Raw genomic sequence first — 14,639 nt, forward strand, 5'->3', positions numbered from 1 at the left:
CCGTCATAGCATACAAAGTGGAAATCAAGGCCAAAAGAGGCCCAAAACATCATAAATTAGCATGTCAAAAAAAATGATGAGAAAGGCAATAGTATAGTATGGCGAAAAAACTCAAATTTTGACCACTCCTAAAAATGGCTGAAAACAACATAGAATAGCTTCTAGAAACCCACCATAGCATACAAAGTGGAAATCAAGGCCAAAAAAGGTCAAAAACATCATAAATTAGCATGTCAAAAAAAATGGTGAGAAAGGCAATAGTATAGTATGGCGAAAAAAGTCAAATTTTGACCACTCCTAAAAATGGCTGAAAACAACATAGAATAGCTTCTAGAAACCCGTCATAGCATACAAAGTGGAAATCAAGGCCAAAAAAGGCCAAAAACATCATAAATTAGCATGTCAAAAAAAATGATGAGAAAGGCAATAGTATAGTATGGCGAAAAAAGTCAAATTTTGACCGCTCCTAAAAATGGCTGAAAACAACATAGAATAGCTTGTAGAAACCCGTCATAGCATACAAAGTGGAAATCAAGGCCAAAAAGGCCAAAACATCATAAATTAGCATGTCAAAAAAAATGATGAGAAAGGCAATAGTATAGTATGGCGAAAAAAGTCAAATTTTGACCGCTCCTAAAAATGGCTGAAAACGATATAGAATAGCTTCTAGAAACCCGTCATAGCATACAAAGTGGAAATCAAGGCCAAAAAAGGCCAAAAACATCATAATTTAGCATGTCAAAAAAAATGATGAGAAAGGCAATAGTATAGTATGGCGAAAAAACTCAAATTTTGACCGCTCCTAAAAATGGCTGAAAACAACATAGAATAGCTTCTAGAAACCCGTCATAGCATACAAAGTGGAAATCAAGGCCAAAAAAGGCCAAAAACATCATAAATTAGCATGTCAAAAAAATGATGAGAAAGGCAATAGTATAGTATGGCGAAAAAACTCAAATTTTGACCGCTCCTAAAAATGGCTTAAAACAACATAGAATAGCTTGTAGAAACCCATCATAGCATACAAAGTGGGAAACAAGGCCAAAAAAGGTCAAAAACATCATAAATTAGCATGTCAAAAAAAATGATGAGAAAGGCAATAGTATAGTATGGCGAAAAAACTCAAATTTTGACCGCTCCTAAAAATGGCTGAAAACAACATAGAATAGCTTCTAGAAACCCGTCATAGCATACAAAGTGGAAATCAAGCCCAAAAAGGCCAAAAACATCATAAATTAGCATGTCAACAAAAAAATGATGAGAAAGGCAATAGTATAGTATGGCGAAAAAACTCAAATTTTGACCACTCCTAAAAATGGCTGAAAACAATATAGAATAGCTTCTAGAAACCCGTCATAGCATACAAAGTGGAAATCAAGGCCAAAAAAGGCCAAAAACATCATAAATTAGCATGTCAAAAAAAATGATGAGAAAGGCAATAGTATAGTATGGCGAAAAAACTCAAATTTTCACCACTCCTAAAAATGGCGGAAAATAACATAGAATAGCTTCTAGAAACCCAAATAGCATACAAAGTGGAAATCAAGGCCAAAAAAGGCCAAAAACATCATAAATTAGCATGTCAAAAAAAATGATGAGAAAGGCAATAGTATAGTATGGCGAAAAAACTCAAATTTTGACCACTCCTAAAAATGGCTGAAAACAACATAGAATAGCTTGTAGAAACCCGTCATAGCATACAAAGTGGAAATCAAGGCCAAAAAAGGCCAAAAACATCATAAATTAGCATGTCAAAAAAAATGATGAGAAAGGCAATAGTATAGTATGGCTAAAAGTCAAATTTTGACCGCTCCTAAAAATGGCTGAAAACGACATAGAATAGCTTCTAGAAACCCGTCATAGCATACAAAGTGGAAATCAAGGCCAAAAAAGGCCAAAAACATCATAAATTAGCATGTCAAAAAAAATGATGAGAAAGGCAATAGTATAGTATGGCGAAAAAACTCAAATTTTGACCACTCCTAAAAATGGCTGAAAACAACATAGAATAGCTTCTAGAAACCCACCATAGCATACAAAGTGGAAATCAAGGCCAAAAAGGTCAAAACATCATAAATTAGCATGTCAAAAAAAATGGTGAGAAAGGCAATAGTATAGTATGGCGAAAAAAGTCAAATTTTGACCACTCCTAAAAATGGCTGAAAACAACATAGAATAGCTTCTAGAAACCCGTCATAGCATACAAAGTGGAAATCAAGGCCAAAAAAGGCCAAAAACATCATAAATTAGCATGTCAAAAAAAATGATGAGAAAGGCAATAGTATAGTATGGCGAAAAAAGTCAAATTTTGACCGCTCCTAAAAATGGCTGAAAACAACATAGAATAGCTTGTAGAAACCCGTCATAGCATACAAAGTGGAAATCAAGGCCAAAAAGGCCAAAAACATCATAAATTAGCATGTCAAAAAAAATGATGAGAAAGGCAATAGTATAGTATGGAGAAAAACGTCAAATTTTAACCGCTCCTAAAAATGGCTGAAAACGATATAGAATAGCTTCTAGAAACCCGTCATAGCATACAAAGTGGAAATCAAGGCCAAAAGGCCAAAAACATCATAATTTAGCATGTCAAAAAAATGATGAGAAAGGCAATAGTATAGTATGGCGAAAAAACTCAAATTTTGACCGCTCCTAAAATGGCTGAAAACAACATAGAATAGCTTCTAGAAACCGTCATAGCATACAAAGTGGAAATCAAGGCCAAAAAGGCCAAAAACATCATAAATTAGCATGTCAAAAAAAATGATGAGAAAGGCAATAGTATAGTATGGCGAAAAAACTCAAATTTTGACCGCTCCTAAAAATGGCTTAAAACAACATAGAATAGCTTGTAGAAACCCATCATAGCATACAAAGTGGGAAACAAGGCCAAAAAAGGTCAAAAACATCATAAATTAGCATGTCAAAAAAAATGATGAGAAAGGCAATAGTATAGTATGGAGAAAAAAACTAAAATTTTGACCGCTCCTAAAATGGCTGAAAACAACATAGAATAGCTTCTAGAAACCGTCATAGCATACAAAGTGGAAATCAAGGCCAAAAAGGCCAAAAACATCATAAATTAGCATGTCAACAAAAAATGATGAGAAAGGCAATAGTATAGTATGGCTAAAACTCAAATTTTGACCACTCCTAAAAATGGCTGAAAACAACATAGAATAGCTTCTAGAAACCCGTCATAGCATACAAAGTGGAAATCAAGGCCAAAAGGCCAAAAACATCATAAATTAGCATGTCAAAAAAAATGATGAGAAAGGCAATAGTATAGTATGGCGAAAAAACTCAAATTTTCACCACTCCTAAAAATGGCGGAAAATAACATAGAATAGCTTCTAGAAACCCGTCATAGCATACAAAGTGGAAATCAAGGCCAAAAAAGGCCAAAAACATCATAAATTAGCATGTCAAAAAAAATGATGAGAAAGGCAATAGTATAGTATGGCGAAAAAACTCAAATTTTGACCACTCCTAAAAATGGCTGAAAACAACATAGAATAGCTTCTAGAAACCCACCATAGCATACAAAGTGGAAATCAAGGCCAAAAAAGGCCAAAAACATCATAAATTAGCATGTCAAAAAAATGGTGAGAAAGGCAATAGTATAGTATGGCGAAAAAAGTCAAATTTTGACCACTCCTAAAAATGGCTGAAAACAACATAGAATAGCTTCTAGAAACCCGTCATAGCATACAAAGTGGAAATCAAGGCCAAAAAAGGTCAAAAACATCATAAATTAGCATGTCAAAAAAAATGGTGAGAAAGGCAATAGTATAGTATGGCGAAAAAAGTCAAATTTTGACCACTCCTAAAAATGGCTGAAAACAACATAGAATAGCTTGTAGAAACCCGTCATAGCATACAAAGTGGAAATCAAGGCCAAAAAAGGCCAAAAACATCATAAATTAGCATGTCAAAAAAAATGATGAGAAAGGCAATAGTATAGTATGGCGAAAAAACTCAAATTTTGACCGCTCCTAAAAATGGCTGAAAACAACATAGAATAGCTTCTAGAAACCCACCATAGCATACAAAGTGGAAATCAAGGCCAAAAAAGGTCAAAAACATCATAAATTAGCATGTCAAAAAAAATGATGAGAAAGGCAATAGTATAGTATGGCACAAAAAACTCAAATTTTGACCGCTCCTAAAAATGGCTGAAAACAACATAGAATAGCTTCTAGAAACCCGTCATAGCATACAAAGTGGAAATCAAGGCCAAAAAGGCCAAAAACATCATAAATTAGCATGTCAAAAAATGATGAGAAAGGCAATAGTATAGTATGGCGAAAAAAGTCAAATTTTGACCGCTCCTAAAAATGGCTGAAAACAACATAGAATAGCTTGTAGAAACCCATCATAGCATACAAAGTGGGAAACAAGGCCAAAAAAGGTCAAAAACATCATAAATTAGCATGTCAAAAAAAATGACGAAAAAGGCAATAGTATAGTATGGCGAAAAAACTCAAATTTTGACCGCTCCTAAAAATGGCTGAAAACAACATAGAATAGCTTCTAGAAACCCGTCATAGCATACAAAGTGGAAATCAAGGCCAAAAAAGGCCAAAAACATCATAAATTAGCATGTCAAAAAAAATGATGAGAAAGGCAATAGTATAGTATGGCTAAAAAGTCAAATTTTGACCGCTCCTAAAATGGCTGAAAACAACATAGAATAGCTTGTAGAAACCCGTCATAGCATACAAAGTGGAAATCAAGGCCAAAAAGGCCAAAAACATCATAAATTAGCATGTCAAAAAAATGATGAGAAAGGCAATAGTATAGTATGGCGAAAAAGTCAAATTTTGACCGCTCCTAAAATGGCTGAAAACAACATAGAATAGCTTCTAGAAACCCGTCATAGCATACAAAGTGGAAATCAAGGCCAAAAGAGGCCAAAACATCATAAATTAGAATGTCAAAAAAATGATGAGAAAGGCAATAGTATAGTATGGCGAAAAAAGTCAAATTTTGACCGCTCCTAAAAATGGCTGAAAACAACATAGAATAGCTTGTAGAAACCCGTCATAGCATACAAAGTGGAAATCAAGGCCAAAAAAGGCCCAAAACATCATAAATTAGCATGTCAAAAAAAATGATGAGAAAGGCAATAGTATAGTATGGCGAAAAAACTCAAATTTTGACCACTCCTAAAAATGGCTGAAAACAACATAGAATAGCTTCTAGAAACCCACCATAGCATACAAAGTGGAAATCAAGGCCAAAAAAGGCCAAAAACATCATAAATTAGCATGTCAAAAAAATGATGAGAAAGGCAATAGTATAGTATGGCGAAAAAGTCAAATTTTGACCACTCCTAAAATGGCTGAAAACAACATAGAATAGCTTCTAGAAACCCGTCATAGCATACAAAGTGGAAATCAAGGCCAAAAAAGGCCAAAAACATCATAAATTAGCATGTCAAAAAAAATGATGAGAAAGGCAATAGTATAGTATGGCGAAAAAAGTCAAATTTTGACCACTCCTAAAAATGGCTGAAAACAACATAGAATAGCTTGTAGAAACCCGTCATAGCATACAAAGTGGAAATCAAGGCCAAAAAGGTCAAAACATCATAAATTAGCATGTCAAAAAAAATGATGAGAAAGGCAATAGTATAGTATGGCGAAAAAAGTCAAATTTTGACCACTCCTAAAAATGGCTGAAAACAACATAGAATAGCTTCTAGAAACCCGTCATAGCTACAAAGTGGAAATCAAGGCCAAAAAGGCCAAAACATCATAAATTAGCATGTCAAAAAAATGATGAGAAAGGCAATAGTATAGTATGGCTAAAAAGTCAAATTTTGACCGCTCCTAAAATGGCTGAAAACGACATAGAATAGCTTGTAGAAACCCGTCATAGCATACAAAGTGGAAATCAAGGCCAAAAAGGCCAAAACATCATAAATTAGCATGTCAAAAAAATGATGAGAAAGGCAATAGTATAGTATGGCGAAAAAACTCAAATTTTGACCACTCCTAAAAATGGCTGAAAACGACATAGAATAGCTTCTAGAAACCCGTCATAGCATACAAAGTGGAAATCAAGGCCAAAAGAGGCCAAAAACATCATAAATTAGCATGTCAAAAAAATGATGAGAAAGGCAATAGTATAGTATGGCGAAAAAAGTCAAATTTTGACCGCTCCTAAAAATGGCTGAAAACAACATAGAATAGCTTGTAGAAACCCGTCATAGCATACAAAGTGGAAATCAAGGCCAAAAAAGGCCAAAAACATCATAAATTAGCATGTCAAAAAAAATGATGAGAAAGGCAATAGTATAGTATGGCGAAAAAACTCAAATTTTGACCACTCCTAAAAATGGCTGAAAACAACATAGAATAGCTTCTAGAAACCCACCATAGCATACAAAGTGGAAATCAAGGCCAAAAAAGGCCAAAAACATCATAAATTAGCATGTCAAAAAAAATGATGAGAAAGGCAATAGTATAGTATGGCGAAAAAAGTCAAATTTTGACCGCTCCTAAAAATGGCTGAAAATGACATAGAATAGCTTCTAGAAACCCGTCATAGCATACAAAGTGGAAATCAAGGCCAAAAGAGGCCCAAAACATCATAAATTAGCATGTCAAAAAAATGATGAGAAAGGCAATAGTATAGTATGGCGAAAAAACTCAAATTTTGACCACTCCTAAAATGGCTGAAAACAACATAGAATAGCTTCTAGAAACCCACCATAGCATACAAAGTGGAAATCAAGGCCAAAAAAGGTCAAAAACATCATAAATTAGCATGTCAAAAAAAATGGTGAGAAAGGCAATAGTATAGTATGGCGAAAAAAGTCAAATTTTGACCACTCCTAAAAATGGCTGAAAACAACATAGAATAGCTTCTAGAAACCCGTCATAGCATACAAAGTGGAAATCAAGGCCAAAAAAGGCCAAAAACATCATAAATTAGCATGTCAAAAAAAATGATGAGAAAGGCAATAGTATAGTATGGCGAAAAAAGTCAAATTTTGACCGCTCCTAAAAATGGCTGAAAACAACATAGAATAGCTTGTAGAAACCCACCATAGCATACAAAGTGGAAATCAAGGCCAAAAAAGGCCAAAAACATCATAAATTAGCATGTCAAAAAAAATGATGAGAAAGGCAATAGTATAGTATGGCGAAAAAAGTCAAATTTTGACCGCTCCTAAAAATGGCTGAAAACAACATAGAATAGCTTGTAGAAACCCGTCATAGCATACAAAGTGGAAATCAAGGCCAAAAAAGGCCCAAAACATCATAAATTAGCATGTCAAAAAAAATGATGAGAAAGGCAATAGTATAGTATGACGAAAAAACTCAAATTTTGACCACTCCTAAAATGGCTGAAAACAACATAGAATAGCTTCTAGAAACCCACCATAGCATACAAAGTGGAAATCAAGGCCAAAAGGCCAAAACATCATAAATTAGCATGTCAAAAAAAATGATGAGAAAGGCAATAGTATAGTATGGCGAAAAAAGTCAAATTTTGACCGCTCCTAAAAATGGCTGAAAACGACATAGAATAGCTTCTAGAAACCCGTCATAGCATACAAAGTGGAAATCAAGGCCAAAAGAGGCCCAAAACATCATAAATTAGCATGTCAAAAAAAATGATGAGAAAGGCAATAGTATAGTATGGCGAAAAAACTCAAATTTTGACCACTCCTAAAAATGGCTGAAAACAACATAGAATAGCTTCTAGAAACCCACCATAGCATACAAAGTGGAAATCAAGGCCAAAAAAGGCCAAAAACATCATAAATTAGCATGTCAAAAAAAATGATGAGAAAGGCAATAGTATAGTATGGCGAAAAAAGTCAAATTTTGACCGCTCCTAAAAATGGCTGAAAATGACATAGAATAGCTTCTAGAAACCCGTCATAGCATACAAAGTGGAAATCAAGGCCAAAAGAGGCCCAAAACATCATAAATTAGCATGTCAAAAAAATGATGAGAAAGGCAATAGTATAGTATGGCGAAAAACTCAAATTTTGACCACTCCTAAAATGGCTGAAAACAACATAGAATAGCTTCTAGAAACCCACCATAGCATACAAAGTGGAAATCAAGGCCAAAAAGGTCAAAACATCATAAATTAGCATGTCAAAAAAAATGGTGAGAAAGGCAATAGTATAGTATGGCGAAAAAAGTCAAATTTTGACCACTCCTAAAAATGGCTGAAAACAACATAGAATAGCTTCTAGAAACCCGTCATAGCATACAAAGTGGAAATCAAGGCCAAAAAAGGCCAAAAACATCATAAATTAGCATGTCAAAAAAAATGGTGAGAAAGGCAATAGTATAGTATGGCGAAAAAAGTCAAATTTTGACCACTCCTAAAAATGGCTGAAAACAACATAGAATAGCTTCTAGAAACCCGTCATAGCATACAAAGTGGAAATCAAGGCCAAAAAAGGCCAAAAACATCATAAATTAGCATGTAAAAAAAAATGATGAGAAAGGCAATAGTATAGTATGGCGAAAAAAGTCAAATTTTGACCGCTCCTAAAAATGGCTGAAAACAACATAGAATAGCTTGTAGAAACCCGTCATAGCATACAAAGTGGAAATCAAGGCCAAAAAAGGCCAAAAACATCATAAATTAGCATGTCAAAAAAAATGATGAGAAAGGCAATAGTATAGTATGGCGAAAAAACTCAAATTTTGACCACTCCTAAAAATGGCTGAAAACAATATAGAATAGCTTCTAGAAACCCGTCATAGCATACAAAGTGGAAATCAAGGCCAAAAAAGGCCAAAAACATCATAATTTAGCATGTCAAAAAAAAAAAATGATGAGAAAGGCAATAGTATAGTATGGCGAAAAAAGTCAAATTTTGACCGCTCCTAAAAATGGCTGAAAATAACATAGAATAGCTTGTAGAAACCCGTCATAGCATACAAAGTGGAAATCAAGGCCAAAAAAGGCCAAAAACATCATAAATTAGCATGTCAAAAAAAATGATGAGAAAGGCAATAGTATAGTATGGCGAAAAAAGTCAAATTTTGACCGCTCCTAAAAATGGCTGAAAACAACATAGAATAGCTTGTAGAAACCCGTCATAGCATACAAAGTGGAAATCAAGGCCAAAAAAGGCCCAAAACATCATAAATTAGCATGTCAAAAAAAATGATGAGAAAGGCAATAGTATAGTATGGCGAAAAAACTCAAATTTTGACCACTCCTAAAAATGGCTGAAAACAACATAGAATAGCTTCTAGAAACCCACCATAGCATACAAAGTGGAAATCAAGGCCAAAAAGGCCAAAAACATCATAAATAAGAAAGTCAAAAAAAATGATGAGAAAGGCAATAGTATAGTATGGCGAAAAAAGTCAAATTTTGACCGCTCCTAAAAATGGCTGAAAACGACATAGAATAGCTTCTAGAAACCCGTCATAGCATACAAAGTGGAAATCAAGGCCAAAAGAGGCCCAAAACATCATAAATTAGCATGTCAAAAAAAATGATGAGAAAGGCAATAGTATAGTATGGCGAAAAAACTCAAATTTTGACCACTCCTAAAAATGGCTGAAAACAACATAGAATAGCTTCTAGAAACCCACCATAGCATACAAAGTGGAAATCAAGGCCAAAAAGGCCAAAACATCATAAATTAGCATGTCAAAAAAATGATGAGAAAGGCAATAGTATAGTATGGCGAAAAAAGTCAAATTTTGACCGCTCCTAAAATGGCTGAAAATGACATAGAATAGCTTCTAGAAACCCGTCATAGCATACAAAGTGGAAATCAAGGCCAAAAGAGGCCCAAAACATCATAAATTAGCATGTCAAAAAAAATGATGAGAAAGGCAATAGTATAGTATGGCGAAAAAACTCAAATTTTGACCACTCCTAAAAATGGCTGAAAACAACATAGAATAGCTTCTAGAAACCCACCATAGCATACAAAGTGGAAATCAAGGCCAAAAAGGTCAAAAACATCATAAATTAGCATGTCAAAAAATGGTGAGAAAGGCAATAGTATAGTATGGCTAAAAAGTCAAATTTTGACCACTCCTAAAAATGGCTGAAAACAACATAGAATAGCTTCTAGAAACCCGATAGCATACAAAGTGGAAATCAAGGCCAAAAAGGTCAAAAACATGATAAATTAGCATGTCAAAAAAATGGTGAGAAAGGCAATAGTTTAGTATGGCGAAAAAAGTCAAATTTTGACCACTCCTAAAAATGGCTGAAAACAACATAGAATAGCTTCTAGAAACCCACCATTGCATACAAAGTGGAAATCAAGGCCAAAAAGGCCAAAAACATCATAAATTAGCATGTAAAAAAAAATGATGAGAAAGGCAATAGTATAGTATGGCGAAAAAAGTCAAATTTTGACCGCTCCTAAAAATGGCTGAAAACAACATAGAATAGCTTGTAGAAACCCGTCATAGCATACAAAGTGGAAATCAAGGCCAAAAAAGGCCAAAAACATCATAAATTAGCATGTCAAAAAAAATGATGAGAAAGGCAATAGTATAGTATGGCGAAAAAACTCAAATTTTGACCACTCCTAAAATGGCTGAAAACAATATAGAATAGCTTCTAGAAACCCGTCATAGCATACAAAGTGGAAATCAAGGCCAAAAAAGGCCAAAAACATCATAATTTAGCATGTCAAAAAAAAAAAATGATGAGAAAGGCAATAGTATAGTATGGCGAAAAAAGTCAAATTTTGACCGCTCCTAAAAATGGCTGAAAATAACATAGAATAGCTTCTAGAAACCCGTCATAGCATACAAAGTGGAAATCAAGGCCAAAAAAGGCCAAAAACATCATAAATTAGCATGTCAAAAAAAATGATGAGAAAGGCAATAGTATAGTATGGCGAAAAAACTCAAATTTTGACCGCTCCTAAAAATGGCTGAAAACAACATAGAATAGCTTCTAGAAACCCATCATAGCATACAAAGTGGAAATCAAGGCCAAAAAAGGCCAAAAACATCATAAATTAGCATGTCAAAAAAAATGATGAGAAAGGCAATAGTATAGTATGGCGAAAAAAGTCAAATTTTGACCACTCCTAAAAATGGCTGAAAACAATATAGAATAGCTTCTAGAAACCCGTCATAGCATACAAAGTGGAAATCAAGGCCAAAAAAGGCCAAAAACATCATAAATTAGCATGTCAAAAAAAATGATGAGAAAGGCACTAGTATAGTATGGCGAAAAAACTCAAATTTTGACCGCTCCTAAAAATGGCTGAAAACAACATAGAATAGCTTCTAGAAACCCGTCATAGCATACAAAGTGGAAATCAAGGCCAAAAAAGGTCAAAAACATCATAAATTAGCATGTCAAAAAAATGGTGAGAAAGGCAATAGTATAGTATGGCGAAAAAACTCAAATTTTGACCACTCCTAAAAATGGCTGAAAACAACATAGAATAGCTTCTAGAAACCCACCATAGCATACAAAGTGGAAATCAAGGCCAAAAAAGGCCAAAAACATCATAAATTAGCATGTCAAAAAAAATGGTGAGAAAGGCAATAGTATAGTATGGCGAAAAAACTCAAATTTTGACCACTCCTAAAAATGGCTGAAAACAACATAGAATAGCTTCTAGAAACCCATCATAGCATACAAAGTGGAAATCAAGGCCAAAAAAGGCCAAAAAAGGCCAAAAACATCATAAATTAGCATGTCAAAAAAAATGATGAGAAAGGCAATAGTATAGTATGGCGAAAAAACTCAAATTTTGACCACTCCTAAAAATGGCTGAAAACAATATAGAATAGCTTCTAGAAACCCGTCATAGCATACAAAGTGGAAATCAAGGCCAAAAAAGGCCAAAAACATCATAAATTATCATGTTAAAAAAAATGATGAGAAAGGCAATAGTATAGTATGGCGAAAAAACTCAAATTTTGACTGCTCCTAAAAATGGCTGAAAACAACATAGAATAGCTTCTAGAAACCCACCATAGCATACAAAGTGGAAATCAAGGCCAAAAAAGGTCAAAAACATCATAAATTAGCATGTCAAAAAAAATGGTGAGAAAGGCAATAGTATAGTATGGCGAAAAAAGTCAAATTTTGACCACTCCTAAAAATGGCTGAAAACAACATAGAATAGCTTCTAGAAACCCACCATTGCATACAAAGTGGAAATCAAGGCCAAAAAAGGCCAAAAACATCATAAATTAGCATGTCAAAAAAAATGGTGAGAAAGGCAATAGTATAGTATGGCGAAAAAAGTCAAATTTTGACCACTCCTAAAAATGGCTGAAAACAACATAGAATAGCTTCTAGAAACCCATCATAGCATACAAAGTGGAAATCAAGGCCAAAAAAGGCCAAAAACATCATAAATTAGCATGTCAAAAAAAATGATGAGAAAGGCAATAGTATAGTATGGCGAAAAAAGTCAAATTTTGACCACTCCTAAAAATGGCTGAAAACAATATAGAATAGCTTCTAGAAACCCGTCATAGCATACAAAGTGGAAATCAAGGCCAAAAAAGGCCAAAACATCATAAAATAGCATGTCAAAAAAAATGATGAGAAAGGCAATAGTATAGTATGGCGAAAAAACTCAAATTTTGACCGCTCCTAAAAATGGCTGAAAACAACATAGAATAGCTTCTAGAAACCCACCATAGCATACAAAGTGGAAATCAAGGCCAAAAAAGGTCAAAAACATCATAAATTAGCATGTCAAAAAAAATGGTGAGAAAGGCAATAGTATAGTATGGCGAAAAAAGTCAAATTTTGACCACTCCTAAAAATGGCTGAAAACAACATAGAATAGCTTCTAGAAACCCGTCATAGCATACAAAGTGGAAATCAAGGCCAAAAAAGGCCAAAAACATCATAAATTAGCATGTAAAAAAAAATGATGAGAAAGGCAATAGTATAGTATGGCGAAAAAAGTCAAATTTTGACCGCTCCTAAAAATGGCTGAAAACAACATAGAATAGCTTCTAGAAACCCACCATAGCATACAAAGTGGAAATCAAGGCCAAAAAAGGCCAAAAACATCATAAATTAGCATGTCAAAAAAAATGATGAGAAAGGCAATAGTATAGTATGGCGAAAAAACTCAAATTTTGACCACTCCTAAAAATGGCTGAAAACAACATAGAATAGCTTCTAGAAACCCGTCATAGCATACAAAGTGGAAATCAAGGCCAAAAAAGGCCAAAAACATCATAAATTAGCATGTCAAAAAAAATGATGAGAAAGGCAATAGTATAGTATGGCGAAAAAAGTCAAATTTTGACCGCTCCTAAAAATGGCTGAAAACGATATAGAATAGCTTCTAGAAACCCGTCATAGCATACAAAGTGGAAATCAAGGCCAAAAAAGGCCAAAAACATCATAATTTAGCATGTCAAAAAAAATGATGAGAAAGGCAATAGTATAGTATGGCGAAAAAACTCAAATTTTGACCGCTCCTAAAAATGGCTGAAAACAACATAGAATAGCTTCTAGAAACCCGTCATAGCATACAAAGTGGAAATCAAGGCCAAAAAAGGACAAAAACATCATAAATTAGCATGTGAAAAAGAATGATGGGAAAGGCAATAGTATAGTATGGCGAAAAAACTCAAATTTTGACCGCTCCTAAAAATGGCTGAAAACAACATAGAATAGCTTGTAGAAACCCATCATAGCATACAAAGTGGGAAACAAGGCCAAAAAAGGTCAAAAACATCATAAATTAGCATGTCAAAAAAAATGATGAGAAAGGCAATAGTATAGTATGGCGAAAAAACTCAAATTTTGACCGCTCCTAAAAATGGCTGAAAACAACATAGAATAGCTTCTAGAAACCCGTCATAGCATACAAAGTGGAAATCAAGGCCAAAAAAGGCCAAAAACATCATAAATTAGCATGTCAACAAAAAAATGATGAGAAAGGCAATAGTATAGTATGGCGAAAAAACTCAAATTTTGACCACTCCTAAAAATGGCTGAAAACAATATAGAATAGCTTCTAGAAACCCGTCATAGCATACAAAGTGGAAATCAAGGCCAAAAAAGGCCAAAAACATCATAAATTAGCATGTCAAAAAAAATGATGAGAAAGGCAATAGTATAGTATGGCGAAAAAACTCAAATTTTCACCACTCCTAAAAATGGCGGAAAATAACATAGAATAGCTTCTAGAAACCCGTCATAGCATACAAAGTGGAAATCAAGGCCAAAAAAGGCCAAAAACATCATAAATTAGCATGTCAAAAAAAATGATGAGAAAGGCAATAGTATAGTATGGCGAAAAAACTCAAATTTTGACCGCTCCTAAAAATGGCTGAAAACAACATAGAATAGCTTGTAGAAACCCATCATAGCATACAAAGTGGGAAACAAGGCCAAAAAAGGTCAAAAACATCATAAATTAGCATGTCAAAAAAAATGACGAAAAAGGCAATAGTATAGTATGGCGAAAAAACTCAAATTTTGACCGCTCCTAAAAATGGCTGAAAACAACATAGAATAGCTTGTAGAAACCGTCATAGCATACAAAGTGGAAATCAAGGCCAAAAAAGGCCAAAAACATCATAAATTAGCATGTCAAAAAAAATGATGAGAAAGGCAATAGTATAGTATGGCGAAAAAACTCAAATTTTGACCACTCCTAAAAATGGCTGAAAACAACATAGAATAGC

Source organism: Plectropomus leopardus, chromosome 13, assembly GCF_026936395.1.
Source record: "Plectropomus leopardus strain MGB_pleo_1.0 chromosome 13, ASM2693639v1, whole genome shotgun sequence".
NCBI classification, from domain to species: Eukaryota; Metazoa; Chordata; class Actinopteri; order Perciformes; family Serranidae; genus Plectropomus; species Plectropomus leopardus.